Source organism: Macaca nemestrina, chromosome 4 (assembly GCF_043159975.1).
Source record: "Macaca nemestrina isolate mMacNem1 chromosome 4, mMacNem.hap1, whole genome shotgun sequence".
NCBI lineage: Eukaryota > Metazoa > Chordata > Mammalia > Primates > Cercopithecidae > Macaca > Macaca nemestrina.
In genome coordinates, this window is record NC_092128.1 from 167,273,459 (window position 1) to 167,296,330 (window position 22,872).

Genomic DNA, 22,872 nt, shown 5'->3' on the forward strand with positions numbered 1-22,872 from the left:
TACTGTCCTAGAAAGTGAAGAAAATGACAGCTTCCAATATCTATAAATGATGATGATTACGATTGCAGAGAAATGGAAGGACATCATTATTTCCAGTAAAAAAGTTTCTATGGAAGATTTTTATTAGCCTAAATTACTTGAATCTCTACTACAAGACAAGTAAATGAACTGTGGCTAAAGAACAGGGATTGCAAAAGCATTGCCAAGCCAATGTAAAGAGCTCGATATGCTGATTGGTGCAAATTAAATTCAGTGCCTATACCTGGAGCAAAAGATGTTAATGGTCAAAAGTCTGTACAAAGATAGTTGCTACCATTCACGTCATTTTGGAATAAGGTGAAATGCTCATCCAAGAAAATAGAGATCCTGAGCAAAGAATAACATAATTGTCCATTTTACCTTTTTTTTTTTTTTTTTTTTTTGAGATGGAGTCTTACTCTGTCACCCAGGCTAGAGTGAGGCGGCACAATCTCGGCTCACTGCAACCTCCCCCTCCCTGGTTCAACTGATTCTCCTGCCTCAGCTTCTCCAGTAGCTGGGATTACAGGTGCCCATCATCGCACCTGGCTAACTTTTGTATTTTCAGTAGAGATGGGGTTTCACCATCTTGGGGAGGCTGGTGTGGAACTCCTAATCTCGTGATCCACCCACCTCAGCCTCCCAAAGTGCTGGGATTACTGGTGTGAGCCACAGCACCAGGCCAATTTTACCTCTTAACAGTTAAAATTGTACCAGGACCAGGTATATATTATTTACATTGAGCAGAATTTGTTTATATTTATAATTTAATTGATTTTAATTATCTCTGGAGTTATGCAAGTCAGGTTTTTATAATATTCAAAATATTCCAAAAATAGATATCTAAACATTTGATTCAGTTAACGTTATAATTTAGCAAGTTCTTTCAAATATATATTTATATGTCATTCTGATTTGCAATATATGTATATATTTATATGTCATTCTGATTTGCAATATATGTATATAAATATGTATATATGATATAAATATGTATATATGATATAAATAATTGAACAAGAAAGTAAAGAATGAAATGGACTAAACTTTACATAACAGATGACATTATGGTTCTATTATTTTTTAGCTAACATTTTATCTTTAGTAAAGATGTAAAATGTCATTTCCAAGATCTTATTAAGTGAACACACCTCTCACATCAGAAGGAATTTTTTTGCCTTTCATTTGTGGTGCTTATTATTTATTTTAAATTCTATTCTAGCAACTGTTAGGAAATTCATCTCATTTTCTTCGTAAATTCAAAATATGATGCTTGGGAACTCATAGTTCAGAAGTGGTTTAGGTCAGTTATCGAAGTTTACATTCTTCCAGTGATAATATTTAAGTATTATCTACTAGATACATAGCTAATACTTAGGAAATAGCGTATACTTAGATAATATTAGATACCTACCTAATAGATATTATCTACTAGGTAAAATACAGAGGAAATTTTCAACAATCAACACAATTTTATCTATTTTTAACACAATAAACACTGTGAACTGTGTCTGGTATTTAAGATAAAAAGTTGTATATATTTTCCTGATTAACCAATAACCATATTTAATAAAACCATTTATAGTTGTTGAAACTTTGCTGCATCTTAGTAATCACCTTTTTTCATTATTATTAATTTTTTTATGCCCAAGTCATTATCCAGCCAGTTGAGCTTTAAGATAAGGAAATCCCCTTGTTTTATTTTCTGGGAGCATGATCCCCTCTCCATTTTTGACCAGCTTTCCCACATTCCAGATACTGTGCTCACATATATTATTTTAAAACCTGAGGATGTAACGTAACTTGGCTACAGAAAACAATATACTAAGATAGTTAAATAATCTCTATTACATTATTCCCTGAATAGATTTTTGAATTATTTTTTTGCAGTGAAACTTGTTATAGATTAAATTGTGTCCTCCCAAAAGATCTTGAAGTGCGTATTCCCTGTACCTGTACATATAACCTTTTATGGAAACAGGATCTTTGCAGCTAATCAAGATAACCAACCCAATGTCACTGGTGTCCTTCTGAAACAGACAAACTTGGACACGGAGACAGACACGAAAGGGGGAAGAATGTGAAGACATACAGAGAAAAACAATAACAAGCCAAACAATGCCAGAAACTACCAGAATGTGGAAAAGGCCTGGACCAGATTCTCCCTCACCATCCTCAGAAGGTACTAATCCTACCTACGCCTTGATTTCAGACTTCCAGCCTTCAGAACAATGAAACAATGCATTTTTCTACTGTTTACACTACCCAGTATGTGCTACTTAGTTATGATAGTCCCAGGAATCTAATACAATCCTCCTTTGAGATTCCAGATTTTTTTCACCTCTATATAGATGTAATGTAATTGAATGTGTTTATCACAGTGTATATTTCTCTGGATATGACACCATCTTGTAAAATATAAATAACTTATACAACATAAATGACATAGTGCTAAGCGTTTTGTTCTCTGTTTTGCCCATTTTATTATTTTTCATTGAATTTTTTATTGCTCATGGCTATTTCAGAATGACTAGACATTTTGGAAGTTATCTTTTTCTTATTAAAACATTGTAATATATGCAGAAATGCTTATTAAAATTTGGAGGTTACTAACCTTTTTCCTTTAGAGTCCAGCGAATTTAGTTAGTTCTTTACCTTCATATTATCTTCCATTTAATTAAAAGATTTTACACTATCATTAATTTTATAAATTTTAGTTCATTTTAAAAATTCAGAGAACGCTCAATTTACATTCAATATTATAGCAATATTCTGGGAAGCAATATTCTGGGAAGTAGAAAACACATCTCTTATTTCTATTACTATGAAGGCAAGTAATTTATAGTTGACCACATATTAAAACTCCCATACATACTTCATGGGATGGAAAAAATATAAAATAGAGAAATGACAAAAAGGTAATTATTATATAAAATTTTAATCAAATGTAATAGCAAATAGTAGGAACTAACCAGTCATTTTGTTTTAAAAACCTAAGTGATGCCAGTATCTACAAGTCTTTAGTAATTTTTCTCCTTTTTGTCACAAAACTTCTGATGCCTTTTGAGTGCTGCAAAACTATTCAAGTGAATTTCTTTCCCATTTGTATTAACAGTATTGCTTCTTTTTAAAGAAATGATTCCATTATATTCTTCGAGTACTTTTTTCAACTTATATTCAACTTATTCTCTAATGATTAAAAAATACTGCAGTATATTTATACTTTCTAAATCAATTGAGCATTAAAGCAATCTTTAGAATTTAAATATTAATACAGCTTGCTATTCCATTGATTCTTGCTAAGTGCTACTGTACCTCCTAGTAAGTCAATCAAATGCATTTATGAATTATAATATACTAATACCAGAATTGTGGCTACTTAACAGAAATCCCATCACTAGCTCAGGCTAGCTTACTTATCATACTATGTTTAGTCATAATTTTTACTTATTTCTCAACAATTTCACTAAAGAATAATTTATGTACAGTCAATTTTATCCATTGAAACTGTACAACTCAGTGTCCTGTGGTAATTTTATAAACCTCTGCAATCACCTTAATGATCAAAATCCAGTGCATTTCTGTCACTCTTCCCTCTTCCATGAATTTTGCACACCATTTTGCAATGCATCTCTTCCAAAATCCTTGGACTCAGGCAACGGCTGATCTGCTTCTTGTCACTATAGGTTAATTGCATTCTCCGTGTACTATTTTGTGTCTGGTTTCCTTTATTCCATGTAATTTAAGGATTCATCCATGCTGTGATGGGTATCAGCAGTTTGTTTCTTTTCATTGATGAGAAATATTCCATTGAAAGGACATAATGTATTTTATTCATCTGTTTATGTGTTCATGAACATTTCGGCTTTTTCCCATATTTTGCTATTGTAAATTTTGCTGCTATTAATACTCATGTATATGTCTTTGTGTGGACACATGTTTTCATTTATTTTGGGTAAGTATCTAGGAGTAGAAAGGCTGTATCATGTGGTAGCAGTATATTTAAATTACTTAAGAATCTGACAAACCTTTAGCAAAGTGGTTGTTCAATTTCATATCGCTACTAATGTATGAACATTTCAGTTGCTCACAAAATATATGATCATTCTAGAGTGATCTTTTCGGTAGAATCTTGTTTTTGGTTTTAATTTAAATACTTATTATTTTAATTTTTGCTGAGCATTGTTTTCGGTGCTGAATGGACAGCTTTGCATTTGTTTTATCTAGAGCCTGTTGAAATTGCCTATTTTAGTCAGTTGTTTTCCATTTTATGATTGAATTGTAAAAGTCCTTTATATATTCTGCTTCTGAGTTATTTCTTAGATATCTGTGTTGAAAATATTTTCCCATTATGTATCTTGCGTTTGTATTTTCTTAAATTTGTCTAGCAGTTTTATTGTTTTAGCTTTTTCATTGACGATTATGATACATTTTGAGTTAATGTTGTATAGGATGTGAAAGGAAGGTCAATGTTCTTTATATTTCACATAGATAGATCCTATGAAGATACAGAGTTATCCAAAAAGTATGTTCAGAAATATTTTCTTTTCCCTTTAACTGGCACCTTTGTTGAAAAACAGTTGGCCATTTTGTGTGAGTCCATTTCTATATTCTCTATTGTGTTCTGGATATTATGATGTCTTGATTACTGGAACACTATTGCAAGTAGTAAATCCTCCAATATCTTTCTTCATTTAAAAATTTGCTCTAGGTAGCTGTATTATCACTCACATCCAAAACAACCTATTTTTTGTTTTTCAGTATTGCTTTGAATCTGTTATCAATTGATCACTTTTGTGGAAATTGCCATTTTAATTATCTTAAATATTTCAATCCATGAACATGGTTTATTTCATCATTTCTTTGGGACTTCTTCAATTCCTATCAACAATACTGTGCAGTTTTCAGTTAAAGATCTTTTATGTCCTTTATTCAATATAAACCAAAATATTATATGTTGCCACAATTGTAAATACAATTTTTAAAAATGATTCCATGACATATAATGGAATGTTATTTGCATCCACCTATATAATTCACTGAAACCTACAGTGTGCAGCCTGCATGGTACAGAAAGGAGTACAGGCTTTGTAGTCTGACAGATTTAACTCAATTCTGAAAAGTATTATGTCTACATTTTATTCAACTCTAAAATTATTATGATGATAATATGTGATTCAGTTAATTGTGAGGATTAAAGCAGATTTCATAGTATACAAAGAACACCACTATATTTTGTATCTCTAAATGCAATTACAGAAAATCTTTCCTTTATAACTTTCAGAGTATATAAATGCACTTTGTTTTTCTATTTCATTAAACAACTCTCAACCCTGCCAATACACTTTCTCTTTTCACACCCTATATATGCTTTCTTATCACTGTTAGAAAAAAATCGGATAACTATCCAAAAAGCTGGAGAAATACTCCCTTTGGTCTTTGATTCATATATAATACATTTTTTTCCAATTTCATTTCTACTGCAGATATTCTAAGCAAGTATTTTTAAATAATTTTAAAAATTTGATTTTAATGCCAGTAGATTATGAAACCAAGAAGTATAAAAGACAAATCATAATACATATGATAGAAACTAAACCCTAGCCCTTTACATCAATTGTTGATAGGAAAAATAAAACATTCTTACTGATTTTATAAATGGTGTTCTTTGAAGCAACAATGAATTGAATCATTAAAAAGGAAACACTCCATTAAACTGAAAAACAAACAGTAAATGTGAAAACCAATATCTAAGGAAAACACATTTTCTAACCTCTGCTTTTATGCCTCCTTTTTTGCCTTTGATGGATGATGAAAAGCTCAATTGTAAATATAAACAACACAGAGATCACAATGCTAGCATATCAATCTATTTTGCATACCGGAAGAGGATACAAATAAAATAAATAAAATATATGAGATGCTGCCCAAATGGAAAATGGGAAGACTGAGACAAGCAATATCATTGAGTCTATTTTTATACAACTAACTCCTTTTCTAGTGGCAAATGAGACATTTGTTTTATAATCATTCCATTCACTTAGCAAATGGATGCTAAAATATGATCTGAGGCTGGTCACAATATTTTATCATTAGTTTCTAAGTCTTTACTGGATTCTTCTTCAGCTTCTTCAAATCCTGGACCGTGTGTGTGTGTGTGTGTGTGTGTGTGTGTCTGTGTGTGTCTGTGTGCATGCATTGGCTCCATGATAAATGGCGTTGAGCTTATTCAGGGCCCCCACCCTACTCAGGTCAGAGGCAATGAGATGAGAATTAAAGGAGTGTTCACCTACATCTGTGGGCTGCAGCTCACACTTGTGGGTACCAGCTTGTTCTTGCTCTGGCCATCCATATGTGTTATCTTCCTGTCCCAAATGCTTGTCCTATGATATTTGAGCTTTACCATCAATCAGGCAGGAAGACAACATCCTTACAAAGACTGCTTAACTGGCTCTCACAATTGCCTGGGGTTAAATCCCCCTACAAATCCCTTACTAAACTCTGCCTGAGACACCTTACTTAGCTAATCGTATCCAAGAAAATAAGCAATCATAAATAAATGTATAACTTTTTTTCTATGTCATTATCGAATAGACCTTAAAACCTTTTATAATAATTAAATGATGATTCTTATGGGTATAAATCTATTAAGATGTAAAAGAAAGCAGAAATTGTTCTTCAGTAATGTAGACATTTGACAAAAATTGTATAAGGCCTGATACACATATGAATGGTAACTTTATCCAAAAAGTTAATAGTTCCATTTAACAGATTAACTAGAGCTTATTGACAAAGTCTTAAGAATCAAACTTTGAGTGGTCATAGAAAATATATATCTTTTCTTTTCGCTTTTCAAATAAAGTGTTATCCATTTCTGTCCTCTTTTTCCCTGGAGAAAAAAAATTGTTTTGATTTTATATTGAAAATGAAAGAGGCACGCTGGAAAACAATTATTTTTGACATGCTTTACTCTCAAAAAGAATTCAGACTTTGGTAGCACTGAATCTTATCAGAACTGTTCCCTGTAGAAGGCTAAACTATGAAATTGAGCCATGATTTTGAAACTCTAGGTTTGAGGAAATATGATATAAGGAAGCCTCTAAATATTCCTTTGCTAAGACGTACTTTTACTCTGTGTCCTAGTTTCCCTAACTGAACCAAAAATAAAAACCCAGTAGAATAAACTGTTTCAGGTAAGAAGCTCTTCAACCACCTTTCAATACAGCTAAAGAAACTAACTAAGGTTATTAACTTATACCACTAATAAGTCAGTCCTAAAAACTTAGAAACTTGGCTCAACTTGGAAATTGTAGGAAAAGAGACAGATGAAACCTACAGAAGAGAGTTATCTTCCTTTCTCTTCATTTCTCTCTTCAGCCTCTACACACTTATCCCACACTGTTCTGAACTGCAGGACAAAATTCTTTTTCCAAACTATAATAAAAAGTAGGCTAAAGTAACCCTCTAAAACGGAAGATTACTACTGAGAAAAGTATTGATCACAGGAGGAATGTATTTAATATGAGGAGGAAAAGGCATTAAATTTAGCCGGTTACATTAGTAAATTTAAGAGACAGTTCAGTTAAACCTATGCCTTGAAAGTAAAACATACAAAAAGGAAATCAATGATGTGCAGTGGATTTTATTCTTTTAATGACAATAATAAAGATCATCAGGGGACGCTTACTATTCAGAACAAATAAAGTTAAGTGTTTCAATCAAAATTGTAGTGTACATACCAGATTTCCCAGTTGTCTTGAAATCAGAACCCTCAAGGTAAGCTTTTAGCATTGCAGTGACAACATGCATGTGAATTAGATAAGCACTAGTCAGGATCAAAAAGTCAAGTTCTTTGTAGCAAGTTAAAAATCATTCAAATAAATTGAAGGATATGCTATGTTTAAGAATGAAAAGGGTCAGTAATGGCAAAATACCAATTATCCAGAAATAAATCTGTAATCCAAGCATTTCAAACAATGGTACCCGATAAACTGGTTTAGAATATCTTCAAAAGCTTACGGCTGAGGGAACATGGTAATTATTTTAAAAAGGAGACAATATTTTGCAAACTGACATTGGAGCAGGACTAATATATAGGCATCAATGGAGCAAAATAGATACTTCCGTATAAACCAAAGTCTCTGACACGTTGCTAAAGAATATAAATCACATTCAACATTAATTGATAAAAATGTATTCTTCAAGAACTGGTATTGCCCAAATTCCATTTCCATATAAAAAAATTAAATTATTACTCACTTTATATCATAAGAATAAATTATAAATGAAATACTAATAAAAAAAGAGAGGAAAATTACAGGCATATTTTTAAAACACAGTACATGTCTAAAATATTAGAAAACATTCTAAAAAGTTCAATCAGTAAAGGATGGATGCATTTATATCATAATGTAAAATAAATCATATAAAAATTTGTAGCAGAAATTAACAACTTATGAAAAATACTTCCATCATCTAAAATAATCACTGTTTTAATGTCCAGAACATAAAGTCAATTATAAATCAAAAAGAAGTTGATAAACAAATTAGTAGAAATTACAAATTATATAATTAAAATATCTGACACTGACTTAACATTAACAATAAGGCAAGATATTCCGTTTTAAATTATATCTTATTATCGATTGTTATTATATCTTGTATCAACTGAGCTATTCCTCACACTGAACTATGAGGTAAGTACTGTTATTATCCCCATTGTTTGGGACACCTCTGGTACCACATACAATTTTTCTGCTCCATGCTTGTTTACGTCAGCCCCTGCTAAAGCACCCACTTTTGTGTCAGAGACTTTTTCAAGTCTCACTAACACTGTTGCAACCCAATAGTGCCATACCTGAGGCCGTGGTTTGTACTTTTTTCCCATCAGTTCTCCCTGATGTTTAGGTATGCTACGGCTGCAGGAACGCTCTAGTCACAACTGTGCAACCTCTACATGTGAGCACCTTACTGATGTGCATACAGTGGAGGGACAGCACTGGGTAAATGCTTTTCTTGTTCCAGGAACTACAGGTAGACAAGTAGCAAAATCACTAAGAAAAGGGGACGTGTGGAATAAAATGAAAGTCAGCATGAGAAACCAGGATGTGCAGGGTTTTTGTAAGACTATAAAAAATGTAGATCTTTAGACTAAGAGCAATGGGAAGCACAAAGATAGTCTGAAGTTCCTTGGTGATATTATCAGGTTTGTGTTTTACTAGAGGTAATATTATTTGGATGGAGAACACACGAGGAAGATTTAGGGAAGGAAGCATGAAACACTGATTTAGGGAGAAAAGATATTAAACTAAATAATATAATAGAGTAAATAGAAGAATAGTAGTGTGTTGCATGAGAGTAAAATCAGTTGAAATGGAGGAAACTGACAGATTCAGATGAAGATACTACTCAAAAAAATACAAGTATACCTAGATATAGATAAATAGATGATTGATAGATTCATAATAGAACTATCAATTAATGTTATTAATAAAACCCTCATTTTATTTGTTTTCTATAAATTATTTGAATAAAATAGTCTCTAATGATATTAATTATATAAAACCATAATGTTTATAATGTCTACTTGAATGGCAAACTGTGATTTCTAGTGAAAAATTACCAAAATGTAAGGGCAAAAACACTATCTTATTTCCAAACAATACAATTTCTCATGTCTGAGGCAAAAACAAGCAAAATTATGGGAGAAATTAACAATGTTCTGTTACTAATATATTTTAAAAATATATCTTCCGTGACTAAACTGCTTCTCAGTAACCAGAATGTTTTTATGACAAATGAAAATCATTGGCATGCTTCAGGGCAGTGTCTAACCAAGCTCACTAAAATGGTATATTTTAAAAAGCATTGCTCAATAAAATCTTTCCCAGTGTACTATTCTGTTGTGGGATGTCACTGTGAAACTTTTTTTCAGTTGTGTGATAATATCTTGCTTCAAGACATTTTTTGGAATAACTCAGAAATTCTGTTTAACAAGTAAGTCCTACTAAACAGTTTTTAGGCAAAAATTATGCACCAAAATACTTTTAAAATATTTTATTAATAAAATATTTTATTATTAAATATTAATATTTAATAACTATGTCAACAATTTAGAAAGATATTTCTCCCCATTCATTGGGGTAAGATGGCCACCTCCCACTATGAAATGTTAAAAGACAGGAAAGCTGGAAAGGATTATTTTTAAAAATGGCACACATGATCACCATGGCCATTTTCATGTCAGATTCAGTGGTACTGAAATGTGTTCACTTTCCTGGGAGGGAAAACATATACCGTGAAATTTTACTAAGAATTTCTACTCTACTGCCTTTATTTCTAACACACAGGCATCAATTGGACAGGCTGTTTACATTCAGAATGTAGCTATAGTAAATGTAAGCTTGAGGCTTACAGAATCAATTCTAGCACACCATGTCCATAAAGAGAAAAAAATACTGCGTGGATGGGTACAATCTAGGCACACATACACACGCACGCACAAACACACACATGCTTCTCGCTAAGGTTGAAACATTCACATCCAAAAAGAAATGTATCTTGCATTGCAGCTTGAAAATGAAATAAAATAGGCCGGGTGCGGTGGCTCACGCCTGTAATCCCAGCACTTTGGGAGGCCGAGGTGGGCAGATCATGAGGTCATGAGATCGAGACCATCCTGGCGAAAACGGTGAAACTCCGTCTCTACTAAAAATACAAAAAAAAAATTAGCCAGGCGTGGTGGCGGGCGCCTGTAGTCCCAGCCACTGGGGAGGCTGAGGCAGGAGAATGGCGGGAACCCGGGAGGCAACGGAGCTTGCAGTGAGCCGAGATCGCACCACTGCACTCCAGCCTGGGAGACAGAGCGAGACTCCGTCTCAAAAAAAAAAAAAAAAAAAGAAAATGAAATAAAATAGAAAATAACAATAAGTAAACTTACCCATTTTGCCACCTACCTCACACCCACATCAACTATTATTGACATGTAAACAAGGTGCCTGAGCTTAGAGAAACTGAGGACTGCTTCCTGCTCCAAGGTGGCCATATTTCAATGCTCGTTGGAGACACCAGCAGCCACCGTGCCTGCTGTCGGATCAACAGTCTCCTCGCAGGTCACTCCCTTCTCCTCCATCTATGACAAGTTGGTTCATTTATTTCTCAGTATAACAAAGATAATGTATAAATATGCAAATAATCTAACTGCTTTTATAACAGCTCACACCTCCAATACAAAGCAAGGAGCATGTATGAGACTCTGGTATTTTCTTCTTTCTCTGGAACACCACTTTCTTCCGGTCTAAACCTGAATGCCTGGGAACAAAAGATCTAACAGAGCATGATATATTCATTCCAATAGTGCAGTTACCTTTAGTTTATTTATTTATTTTTAATTTTTAGTTTTTATGGATACATAAAAGTTGCAATATTTATTAGATACATGTGATATTTTGATACAAGAATGCAATGTGTAATGAGCAAATCAGGATAATTGGTTTCTAAATGGTTACGGACCTCGACGACAAAGTAAAACTATTTATTTAGCAGAGGAAAATGGAGACTGTGTGAACTAAGTAAAAGGACTTCATGAAAATTGTGTTCAAAAGTATAATTCAAAGAGCAAAAATAATGATTACATTGGAAGTCATATTCAATAAAGAATACCATAAATAAAAGTTACTGACAGCTGACAACAGAAAAGAAGGTATTCGTCATGTCTAAAATTGTTTCTGAGAATCATATCTAGGACATAAACTTCACAAATCAACAAGGCAAAAACACAACATGCAATTTTCTAAAAATATAAAGGGGAAATTTAAAAGGTGAGGAATATTAGTTCTTTTTTACCGCTATGAAAATGACCACGAACTTAGTGATTTAAAACAATAAAAACGTATTCTTTTATAGTTGTGGAGTTCAGAAGTTTAAAATTACTCTCCAAGATCGAGACCATCCTGGCTAACAAGCTGAAACCCCGTCTCTACTAAAAAATACAAAAAAACTAGCCAGGTGTGGTGGCGGGCGCCTGTAGTCCCAGCTACTCGGGAGGCTGAGGCAGGAGAATGACGTGAACATGGGAGGCGGGGTTTGCAGTGAGCCGAGATCCGGCCACTGCACTCCAGCCTGAGCGACAGAGTAAGACTCCATCTCAAAAAAAAAAAAAAAAAAAAAAAAAAAAAAAAAAAATTACTCTCCACTGGCTGAAGTGAAGGTATGAGCAGGCCTGCTTCCTTCTGAGGCTCTGAAGGGAAAATCCAAGTGAAGGTGTGAGCAGGCCTGCTTCCTTCTGAGGCTCTGAAGGGAAAATCCATTTCCTTGTCTTTTTCAGCCTCTACAGGCCTCCTGCATTTTCTGGCTTGTGGTCCTTTCTCGTATCCCTCCAATCTCTTGCTTCTGCAATCACATCTGCTGCTTCTGATTCTGATCTTCCTGTCTGCCTCTTATGAAGACCCTTGGGATTACACCAAGCACAACCAGATGAGCCTGGATCATCTCCCTACCTCAAAGTCCTTAATTTAACTACATCATTAGAGTTCCCTGTACCACCTAAGGTAACACAGACCTGGTTCCAGAGATAAGGCATGGACGTCTTTAGGGAGAAAGCAGCTTTGTTTAGCCTACTACGGAAGGGGAGCCCAAACAAGAAACACTGGGATAGATGTCCAGAAGTTACTAGCAATAGAAAAATTCCAACAACAACAATGAGATGCTTAGGTATTCAAATAAAGTCAAGCATTGATGGAAATTTGAGGCAAAAAGGATGTCCAGGCCTTGCTGGTAGAAGGGTAGAGTGGCATAGCCATACCAAAGAACCATTCAACATCTCAAAGTCAAATAGAGTATAGAAATGTGCAAGGAACTCAGCCATGTCACAGCCAGAAAATAAAAGTTTCACATTAGTCTATAAACTTGTGTGAACTAAAATGTTCATAATAATACTGTATTTGATGGTGATATTTGAGGTCAGATATAATATTTGGAGGCATCGTTGGCAGGGAATAAGATATTTTGGAGGAAAACTATGTATGGAGTATGATGCAACAGTTAGATGCAATTGATTAGGTATTCACAGAGTTACTTGATGGACTTTAGTACCATAGTGTATAGGGAACCAAAATATATACATGGACATGCCACATACACCCCTCACATAAATGTGACAATGTATGTACATGCATATATAATTATGTATATGTTAACATATGTACATGCAATATTCCATATTTTAGAAAACACATTTAAATAAAAATAACATGCAGAAAGGACATTTAATTGTATCTATGATGTTGAGAGAAACAAGTATGTGGTATGAAGATGAAAGAGAATAAACAAATGAAGGACTGCATTGTACAGATTGTTGATAGTAACATGCCATCAATTGGGTAGCAGTGTTAATTCAACCCTGTGCATCTGAGATGGAAAACATTCATGAACATATAGGCCAGACAGGAAATATCTCTGAAATATTCTGACAAGCTAACTTATTTTATTACATTATTTCAAATTTATTGAATGCATTTTCTTGTTGTTTTGGGTTTTTTTCCTCTCACCATTTAATAGTTACTTTCATGTTGCAAGAGGATATTCAAAACACTGATTAAGCTATATGGTTTAGACACCAGCCAATCAGAAGAGATGCACAGTGTAAATTGACATACTAAGGTAAACCTATTTAATAAGAGCATCACAGGTACATTATATTATAATAACCACTGCAAACAGATTAAAATATTGGGTGAATATCCTGCCAGTCTCTTAAATTCAATTGTACAAAATATTTAAATTTGAAATGTGCATCTTCCCAGAAGGTAGATGTCATATGGTTACAATTATTATAACCATGACATAGGGAATATTTCAATATGCTTGGATGGAAAATAAGAATGACATAATATTGACTTTAAAATATACGACAGGGTTTTTCCCACTGTTCTACATGAAAGCATTGAACTTAGTAATATTTATTTAACTTCATAATTAAATAAAATGATATGAGAAGTCCAGGATCCAGTTGTACTTCACTGTTTTAACATACTTTCCCTCAATTGGTGTCTTACTGAAGAAATTGAAAGATGTCTTTTATGCAACTTTAAACTGAAAAATATAAGTGAAATCTTTGCAATTTAAAATACTCTATTTTAATTATTTGAGCAATGGAAAAAAACAAGTGAAGTTTTTCTTTTCTTTTTTTTTTTTTTTTTTGAGACTGAGTCTGGCTCTGTTGCCCAGGCTGGAGTGCAGTGGCCGGATCTCAGCTCACTGCAAGCTCCGCCTCCCGGGTTTACGCCATTCTCCTGCCTCAGCCTCCGGAGTAGCTGGGACCACAGGCGCCCGCCACCTCGCCCGGCTAGTTTTTTGTATTTTTTAGTAGAGACGGGGTTTCACCGTGTTAGCCAGGATGGTCTCGATCTCCTGACCTTGTGATCCGCCCGTCTCAGCCTCCCAAAGTGCTGGGATTACAGGCTTGAGCCACCGTGCCCGGCTACAAGTGAAGTTTTTCAACATCATTTAATAGCAGGTAAGCTTTCCTGTGTATGGGAAACGGATTTGTTGGGTGTTTTTGTGCAGGAAGTGCTGGAATTCATGTGTAAAGATCCCATATAGGCAAATGGAGGCAAACGTGAAAGGAGACAAAAGGATTTGTTGAACATAGATGAAGTTACATAGCTTCCAAAAGGGAGCCAGTGATTATCCAATAAAAGGGGCAAAAGAGGTGGACAGTGGGAAAAGCCTATGATCAGTTGCCAAATTTCCAGAGGAGGAGCACGAGGAGCACAAATTGGTGATTTTCCTTTGAGGTCTGAGTAGAAAATGAAATAACAAAGTCAAGTGTTTTTCAAAGGGATTCAGTTACATGGGCTAGAAAGCATTGGGGAAAAGAAGTTCCCCATGACTCTGTCACTTACTGGAGAACAACAATTACCCTCCACATGAGGTGAAGTGGTAGTTAAAATATTTAACTACTGGGTTTTTGGATGGGGGAAAGCTGATTTGTATTATTTGTCAATTTCCATGGAAATATTACCAAAATGACCAGTATCAAGCTATCAATGTGATGTTAATGGCTTGCAACATTTCTGAAATCTAACAATTGGCCCTTATATACAAGTAGAAGCTAGTTCTAATACATCATTGCATACGATTGTTGTGAACTTTAAATTATTAAACTGTGTAAAGCCCTTAGCAAAGTGTTTAGCACACAAAAATAATACATATTAGCACTCCCTGAATTCCTTTTTCAGTGCAAGAAAGGATGCTTTATTCTATTAGTATCAGATATTCATGTGAATATAAGTAATAATAATATTCATAACTATATAGACAATATGACATGAATAAAGTTAATCTTGAAAGGCAAGAGAACATCATAACATTCCTGTAGTTGTACATCACAGACTTATTAGATGTTGTGAGGAAAAGGCATATGTAAAGAATTACTGAGCAGGCCTGTGTTGTCCAAATTCAGCACATTCCAAAGAAAATTGGTTCTTTTATCAGGTTCTTGGAGATGATCTCCAAACTCTTGGCATATCCTACCTGAGAAGAATGTCTTTGTTTCTCTGTGACCTTGTGCCAGGCCAGATAGTCTAGGATAACATTGGGAATTGTGGTGAGGGCCTTGGATCATGCAGTATTCATTGACCTAAAGAGAGAATGGAGATTGAGTAACTAATGTCAGCCATGAGAGTGTGCCTTTTCTATATGACCAATCCCCAATAAAAATGCGGAACACCAAGAGCCCAGTGAACTTCTCTGGTTGGCAATACCTTTTGTGTATTGTCACACATTGTTGCTGGCAGAATTAAGCGGTGTCTCTAAGACTCCACTGAGAGAAGACAATTGCAAACTTGAACCCGGTTTCTCCTGTGCTCTGTTCCTTGCACATTTTACCTTTGCTGATTTTAATCTGTATCCTTTGTAATATAATAAACTCTTACTTGGAGTATAACAAAAAAAAGCCCAGGTAGTGAGGTAGTTGAAGTTCAAATTTCACAGCTTCTTATTTCACTTTTCCCAACTTTTCTCCACAGTTTTCATTATCTGGCTCTTTCTGTTCTATATTATGTTCCAGTCCTTATATTATGTCTTATTGTTTTTTGTTTTTTTTTTTTTAATTTGTGACCTACTAATCTTCGCTAAGAAGTTAGCTAGTAACAACGTACTTGCATGCTTTCTCAGTCATGCCTGTATTTTAAAGACACTTATTAAGGTTTTAAAAAGTTCTTTGGACTAAGTTAATGATTACTAAAAATGAAATTCTATCCACTGAGATGGACAATGAACACAATGCTAGAAATGAATTATTCTATATCAGTGGAGGATGTGGCATTATCTAGAGAAATTTTTGGGTGACAAAACTGGTGTGGGAATACTACTAGCCGCTGAGGGCGGAGGCTAGAGATTTTACCCAGCATTCCACAATGCACAGGACAGACCACCACAGCAGGGGGTAGGTTGCCAAATACGTCAATGCCAAGTTAAGAGAACAGCTGCTCTAGAGTTAGCTTTAATCATTCAGCCTGAAAGCAAAGAAGAAATTCCACATTATTTCAGAGAACCAGACAACACTAAAAAATATCTTAGTAGGAAAAAGTCAGTCTGTGAGGTTTATAATTTCTAATGAATAAGCACAAAACTATAACCCAGGAAACTAAAGACATTGAAACTACATAAAGCTTAATCTCAATTGTAATTAGTGAATAAGGTTTGAAGCATTCATTTTTTTAATATATTTTGAGATATTTTTTATTTAATGTTGAAATTGTAATTGAAGAAAAATTTCCTGCTTACTAGGTGGTAATTTCCTGCAGTTCATTATTGATATTCAATTTAATTGATAAAACATCATATTTGCTTTTGTACCTATAAATTTATAGTATTAATAAGCTGATGCTTTGTATGAAAAGAAATATTTCAGTTATGAAAATATTTATACCACTTTAAGTCTGTCTCTTCAATATATTTCAGTTGATTTAACTCTAAGTTTTCAATTACAAATAAAGTATTTATTTTAACTTCTACATTTTAAGATGAAAATAGCATTGACTGTCGTATTTAGAGAGCTGTTGAGCTTTTGAGACTAAGAGTCTCAGAAACTAAAGTCAGCACAGCAGTGAAATTTCAGACAATTTTTTTAGTCTTCAAACATATTGTTGATTATATAAACGGTTATCCTTTGCCCCCAATCCATGCACATAAAATTCTGATTGATGTCAATGGGAACCACGTGCAGCTTTTAAGGGCACTGAAGTTTGAAACTTTGTGGTGTGTTTGGAATATTTTTGAAGTCCGGATTCTGAGGAGAAATGGACTGTTTGAAAAGTAGTTCTTCAGGGCTTATTCTTATCCACTGAGAGCAAGTTCACATTGCCTATTTTATATGCAGCGTTAGGCTGGAATTGCAAAACGCAATATGGGTAGTGAGAAGATGATTTAAAATGGATTGTTTCAGTTGACTACAATTCCTAGATTCACAGCCTTTAGGGCCCCCATGGCAAATTGCCCACCTCTTTTTGTGAGCATTAATATTCATGAGTTTCTTTTACTCAGCGGCAATAGTGGTATGTATTTATTTTATTCACAGTATTGCTATAAATTAAGTGCATAACTTTCTTTGGTATTGTCTACAAAATTCATCAACAGAACAGATAAGATCACCATTATGTCAACAAAGTCATCAGTGGATTTCACTTTTAAGTTATGATCAAGCAAGCATTTATAAGACCCCTTTATATTTTTTGGTGCTTATCTTGATAAATATATTTTAAGTACTCTACGAAAAAACTCCTTGGATGTATTCCTAAAGCAAGAGATCAGGCCTTAACAGAGTAAATACAAAAAAATCATCTCATACAATTTTCCAAAATTTTACCGAGATTTTATAATATTTAATTATCAGTTCCTGTAACCAATCTCTGTGAGAAAATCAGTTCTTTGGGAAACGCCTTTTGGGAAGGCAGGTTTATTACTTTTTTGGTTGGTATTTATTATAGCAACATTTGAAGTTAATTCTTACTGAGATTCCACCATGTATCCAGCTTACGTAGGTGAAAGCTCAACCTTAAAGTCTTTATAGATTGTTAAATTTATATACCCAGAATCAAACCTATTTGAACTCAATATTAAATTAAATTGAATATTAGTTGAATATTGTTAGTGTTGTCAAATTTAGTCAGGTGAAAATATTAACAAAATTTAAAATGTCCCAGTCCTTTTATTCTCACTTGTGTTTCATAATTCTACAACTCAATTAAACTGAACAGTAAGTAGACACAAATAAATATTTTGCTATACTATTTGATTATACATACCATTTACATTCATTTATTTACTATGTTCAATTAAATAGCAAAGTATCTGGGGCAGTATGACTGGTTCCTCTATTCTAGATATGGAAATTGCTATTCATAAACCTCATATTTTTAACCAACTGCTTGAAGTTTAGATTAAGCAGATTGATTTATCCACACTTGCTTTAATCTATGCTTCTAAATAAATATAAGCTATTAAATAAAGATTTATGTCAAAGGAGCCTTACACATTTAAATGTATTGGGATAAAAACACAAAAGAAAACATGCATTAATGTTAGTGATGATCTTATGCGGTGGTTTAATTATAGTTTGTAAGATATTACCTTGCTTGTTATCTAACAGTTACAGAAGGGAGTCTCATGACCTTTCAAGTTTTTCAGAATCATCCAGCAAACAGCAATTTCACAAGCGTTTTTATCTGTGACACTGCACAGTAAGACAAAATGGAAAATTCAGAAGTTACATACTATGATAAATCTCCAAAGAAGTTCCTTTATCACATTCATTGACATTTTCACAGAGCAGAGATACATTTATTAGAGAACTTTGCCCAATAAAACTAAATTAGATTAATGGAAGGGAAAAAGGATCCTAATTCTGTATATTATGTGACTCTTATTTCTATTCAACTTCTTTTTGATGGAAGAGTTTCTTTTTTCAAATGTCATGCTAAAAGTGGAAACAGTTGGACTTTTTACATCTAGATATGTGCACAAGAGTGTTTTCTCACCCATTTAAAATGAAATTTAATGTTTACTTGTATTAAAATTAATTGTAATGATATGATATCTAATTTAAGACTATCTTAGGCAAAATGACCACATTTATTTTTGTTACAACATATAAAAATGAAGTTCTTCCTAGGTATATGGTACCTTGGTTGATAGGATATTTTTAAACACAAGACGCAAAATAATATTATTCAACATAGATGTCTTTCCTTTATACGAAGAAGATCATTGATATTCATAGAATTGCCAAAGTCTCTTGATATTGTGAAAGAAGAATGAGGTTCGGTTATACAACTTGTCTAGTGACCCACAGATGGGAATGACAGAGGTAGTAATGGGTTGATTAGGGGAAACAATTTTTCTCACTAGTATTGAGATGCATTTATGAGGAAATAACTTGTTTACCCTTTATCCAGTGTATTTTAACATAATAGGAGGCAACTGGACAAGATCATGTCTCAGTAACTTTTCTGATCCACTGTGTGTGTTTGAAACCAGTCTTTATATTAAAAAGCTTTTCCAGGCTTTATTTTTAAAGTTTAGGACACTTCTGTGGGAACAGATAAATGAAATATAGAAGAATTGGACAACATTATTTCTTTATAAATACTCTATAAATATTATACATAAATATAGATTCCATGTTAGGCTATGTTTTAAAAGAATAATCTGAACCAGGCGTACTGCTTTGCTGTCAAATATAGCTATTAAAATATTTGCCTTAAAAGCCTAGTGAGTATATTCAGTCATTTGAAAAAAATCTAAACTTTTAAGGAAAATATTCCAATATTCAACAGTAAAGCAGTGAGCCTTGGAGTCTTCTATTTGAAAATACAATATAAAGATATTTTGAGTCAACTGCTCTAAAAAAAACTCCTGTGTTTCACAGATTTGTTCCTCCTTTCCTCCTCCCAAAGCCTTGGCAGAATCACTTTTTTTTAATTCCCTGGAGAATCACTTGTGATTATATTTTTATATTTACACACACTATTCACCAAAATGAGCATTATTTTCTCAAATGCATTTTCTCTGATCCATCAGCCAAAAATTGAACTTTAGGAGAAATGTCATTAGAATAATATTTGTTCTAGAATTGAAATTATATGAGAGGAATTTAACAAGCAGAAAAGAATATTAGGCTAAGTGGGCATCAGATGAGATATGGTTTCTTGCCAATGATTCCTCAGACCTGTGACATTCCAAAGGCAATAATGATGATAAAAGAAGAATTTCTGAAAAAAAAAAAACCTAGAAAAAGTAACTTCACTGGGTCCAGATTTTTAAAAAAGTAATTCATTTTTTAAATTACTAGTTTTGGATTCCTCCGCAACCCTTAAGAATTTGTAATTTATGATTTTGCTAATTTATTTTTAGTTATGTGTTTTGTGAATAATGTTTTCTCTTTTTTCTGCACTGAATGTAAATCCCCTGAAAGCTGAGATTAGCTTTGTTTTGAATTCTGGTGTACCAGGCATATTCTACCTTGCTCAGTTAAGGTAGCAGTCTCCTCTCTGCATACATGTAATTATAACCATACTTCTCAGAGCCTTTATTATCAAATTTCTACATGTGCATAAAACACTGGAAATCTAGTCAATTTATTAAAGGTTAATTTTAGTAATTTTACAAAGGAAACTTTTAAAACATCACAGCAATGAATTGACAATAGTCTGGAAGTATTTATAAAGAAATGATATTTTGATTGCTGACACCAGGAAATAAATTAGTGTCTCAAAGATTATTACAGTTTTTGGCTTATTTTTATATAAATTGGCGGTTACATTTTCTAGATTTGGACTCAGAAAGGAATGATAAATGTGAGAATTGTGGGGTGTTTTAGAAAATAATCTTTAACACAAAAGACCACACCAGCAATAGTGGGTACACAGGGGATTCCTAGAAAATCTTGATGTTTGTCCTGTGAAAATACTTTCCTATTCTTAAAACAGTGTAAAACATAGCAACTCTAACACTTGAACAGAGCCACACTTAAGACATAGTTTATATAAACAAAAATGAATGGCAGAAAATGGTGATGACGATGTGGAGCAACAGGAATTCTCCTTCATTGCCAGTTTAAACGCAAGCTGGTAGTCACTTTGGAAGACAGTCTAGCAGTTACACAACTAAGCATATTCTTACCACAGTATCCTGCATTCCTGCTACACGGTGTTTAGCTAACTGAACTGCAAACTTACACTCACACAAATATATACAACACCCTTATTTATAAATTCAAAAATGTAGGAGCAACCAAGATGCCTCTCAATAGGTCAATGAATAAATAATCTTTGGTACATACAAACAGTGAATTACTCAGAATTAAAAATAAATAATGTTATGAAGCCATGAAAAAACATAAAGGAAAATTAAGTGCATCTTGCTAAGTGAACGAAAACAATCTGAAGAGGCTACATACTGTTTGATTCCAACTACATGACACTCTGGAGGTGGAAAACTATGGCGACAGTAAAAAGATCAGGGGTTGCCCAGCTTTGGGAGGAGGAAAGAAGGAATAAGGGGAACACAGGAGATTTTTTTAGGGCAGTAAAACTATGCTGTATGATATTGTAACAGTGAATATCTTTCATTATATATTTGTCAAAATTCATAGAATGTACAAGATAAAGAGTGAATTCTATCCTTAATAATGTATCAAACTTGGCTCATCAATTGTAACAAATGTACCACACTTAAGCAAGGTTTTGTACTAGGAAAAGCTGGGATGAGTGTGAGGGAATTATGGGAGCTCTGTACTCTACACACGATTTTTCTGTAAACTTAAAACTGCTCAATAAAAATAAAGTTAATTCATTTTTATAAATGAGAAGTAAGTACAAATAAATGCATGAGATATTAAAACACGCTATTCATATCTTGTTTTTTGTTTTTTTGTTTTTTTGTGTTTGTGTGTGTGTGTGGTTTTTTTTTTTTTTTTTTTTTTTTGAGATGGAGTCTTGCTCTGTTGCCAGGCTGCAGTGTAATGGCACGATCTTGGCTCACTGCAACCTCTGCCTCGTGGGTTGAAGCGATTCTCCTGCCTCAGCCTCCCAAGTAGCTGGGACCACAGGTGTGTGCCAACACGCCCAGCTAATTTTTGTATTTTTAGTAGAGACGTGGTCTCATCATGTTGGCCAGGATGGTCTCTATCTCCTGACCTTGTGATCCACCCACCTTAGCTTCCCAAAGTGCTGGGATTACAGGCGTGAGACACCGCACCCAGCCCACATCTTGTTTTAAACAGTATAGTCTTTCTACTTGCATGATTCGATTAAAAATGAGTCCTAATTATTTTCTGTTCAAAGGTGTGAATCTGGGATCAGTTTATGTCAATAAATTTTGAATTGGAATAGATAAAACTTTCTTTTTTTTGGCAGGATCCACTGATATAAGAAGACAAGAAGCATGGAATTCTCTTCAATCTTTAAAAATGATTCAAAAAAAAGAAGACACAACAAGAAACAGCCATGCAATATTATAAACATCTCCAATTATTAACCATTATTACATAATTATAAGCATTGAAAGTACGGTCTTAAAATTGTTACTAAGAAGGAAAGTAAAATCTTGTTCAACAGTGAGGATTCTTCCCTAGCATTTTGCCAAGATGCCCATTAAAACATAGTTATAATATTTCAATCATCTATTGATCATATACTATAATATTCTGGATATATTTCAAAATAGTGTAATGGTAAAGATTGTCTCTTTTTTTCAGGGAAAACTCTTTCATGGGGGAAAAAAGCATCCACTAGCTCTCATGTTAACTGTGCAAAATTCCTTCATCATTTAGGCCACCTCTGCACGTCCTTT

The 22,872-nt window shown here is 33.6% G+C and overlaps 1 long non-coding RNA gene across 1 annotated transcript in view; it reads left to right on the forward strand.

Moving 5' to 3' along the window:
* LOC105472827 (uncharacterized) overlaps positions 1–22,665 on the forward strand; it is a 49,180-nt gene extending 26,515 nt beyond the window's left edge. The window contains exons 2-3 of the long non-coding RNA XR_981844.2: positions 1,909–2,200; positions 22,437–22,665. This is a non-coding gene — a long non-coding RNA (uncharacterized lncRNA). The remainder of the gene's footprint in view (positions 1–1,908; positions 2,201–22,436) is intronic.
* The last annotated feature ends 207 nt before the right edge of the window (positions 22,666–22,872 follow it).